This window comes from Anopheles arabiensis (assembly GCF_016920715.1).
Source record: "Anopheles arabiensis isolate DONGOLA chromosome X unlocalized genomic scaffold, AaraD3 X_pericentromeric_contig0033, whole genome shotgun sequence".
Taxonomy (NCBI): Eukaryota; Metazoa; Arthropoda; class Insecta; order Diptera; family Culicidae; genus Anopheles; species Anopheles arabiensis.
In genome coordinates this window covers 182,501-185,000 of record NW_024412111.1, presented here as the reverse complement: position 1 = coordinate 185,000, position 2,500 = coordinate 182,501, and positions in this window count along the sequence as shown.

Sequence of the window (2,500 nt, the reverse complement as noted above, 5' to 3'; positions counted from 1 at the left end):
AATATTGAAAAGTGGTCAAAAACCGCTATCCAGAATCGGATGTAGAATCATTAGACGAACTTAAAATTGTTCTACGACCAATGTCTGCGACGTTTAGTATTCAAGATATGGCCCGCCCTAGGTCTGACCTGGCATTTTCGTGAAAATTTAAAGCATGGCCATAGGGACGGGTAAAATAGCTATTTTGAAGCAAAAACCACCTCACTTTAAATGGCCATAACTTTTGAAAAACAAGAGCTAGGGTGCGTTCTCGACACGTTTTGAGGTGTTTTAGCGAAAACATGTTTTGAGCCACACGAGCTCTCCGGCCCGTTCGGTGCACATTTTGAAAAAAGCTAGGAGCTGCCCCTAGGTTCGGGGTGTCACAAAATATTGAAAAGTGGTCAAAAACCGCTATCCAGAATCGGATGTAGAATCATTAGACGAACTTAAAATTGTTCTACGACCAATGTCTGCGACGTTTAGTATTCAAGATATGGCCCGCCCTAGGTCTGACCTGGCATTTTCGTGAAAATTTAAAGCATGGCCATAGGGACGGGTAAAATAGCTATTTTGAAGCAAAACCACCTCACTTTAAATGGCCATAACTTTTGAAAAACAAGAGCTAGGGTGCGTTCTCGACACGTTTTGAGGTGTTTTAGCGAAAAACATGTTTTGAGCCACACGAGCTCTCCGGCCCGATCGGTGCACATTTTTGAAAAAGCTAGGGAGCTGCCCCTAGGTTCGGGGTGTCACAAAATATTGAAAAGTGGTCAAAAACCGCTATCCAGAATCGGATGTAGAATCATTAGACGAACTTAAAATTGTTCTACAACCCCCAGTCCGACGCCTCGTATTCGAGATATAGCACTTTGTAGGTCTGACCGAGCAATTTTGTACTGAAATGTATGGCGGACATGTTATTCATTAAACAACATTAACTTGCATCGTGCCCTACTTCATCGGCACAGCTACTATCGACTATCTATTGTTGAAATGGATTGAGTTTGACCATTTTAGCTCTTTTCTTATGCCGTGCACCAACAGTGTGTACCGATCAGGGAAAGTACACTACGTACGCGTTCATGGATGTATATGTTGGTACAAGTTGCCGGTCGGAATAGCAGTGCACCAAAACTGTGTACCGATCAGGGAAAGTACAAGACGGAGGGCGCAGCCCGAGCGTACGCGTTCATAGATGTCCATGTTGGTACAACCTACATGTACGTACCTTGTTTTTGTATCAAAAGTTCCAATAAAGTGTTTGTATGCTTAAAATGCTTATCTCAACCGGTCACCTTTTGGCCTGCCCTTTTATAGACAGAAACCTAGAACGATACTCGCGATGTTTGTGTTTTTCCATTCGCCCGGGACGACGAAATGAGCTCTGTGCACATCGTGCAGAAAACTGTCTCCTCCTCGTATGTTTTTGTCCCTCCACGCATATAATCACCCACATTTGTGTTCAACACGGACGGCGCAGCCCGAGCGAACGCGTTAATGTTTATGTTTGTGCACACTAAAGTTACAATCCTAGGATTTGGTTATTGCGTCGCAGTGCCCGACCGTCGCGGACACCATTCTTGGACAAAAGTCCAAGTACGTAGAGTACATTCCCAGGTATGTGCCCGTTCTTTCGTTGCGTGCTTACAGACACGCTTGGGTATGTTTACCATACAAGGTTTACTAGGAAAACCTGGGAAGGACGCTTGCCCTCCCGTTGCGCACTTTCTTGGAAAGAAGTCCTGCTACGTAGCGTTCTTTAATGTACTTGATCAGTTTGTATTGCATTTGCTTTGTGCAATTGACTTTGCTAATGCTCACTAAGGGGTGTTCGTTTGCGATGTGTATGATAAGCAACTGTCTATTCTAACCAGCAGTTAAATAACACTTTTCACCCAAATCATAGGAACGTAGAGTACTTTCCCTGATCGGTACACAATTTTGGTGCACCTCTAACTTCGCCAGCACTTTATCGTTACGTTTTGTGCACAACCTTGGGACATGGTGTAAGTTTCATCATTGTTATGTTTGATTCGGTTTATTATGATTGAAAATACGCTACGTCCTAGAAATCTGAACTCGAATACTTTTGCCACGTTGCGCAAAAAGCTACTGAGCAACTCCTAGCCGTTTACCGATTTAAAATTTAATTTTCGTTATTAGTTTTAAAAATACGCTAAGTCCCAAAATCTGAACTCGAATACTTTTTCTATGTGCCAAAGCTACTGAGCAACGCCTAGGTTGGTACATTTTGGTACATGGAGTGTATGCGTGCAGGCGTACTGCCGTGCTGGACCGGAAAATCGCACTTGCTACTAGAACGTAGAGTAATTCCCTAGATAGGTGCTTTTGCATGCCTCTGTTCGACGTCCATGCAACTTGGAACGTGCGACACACGTAGCTAGGCTTCTCCATACATATTCCCTAGGGTAGCACCAAATTGCACACTTTCAGGGGTATATTTTGGTACGGTGTACTGTGCATGGTACAAGTATCATTAGCTCGTGCAATTTATTTT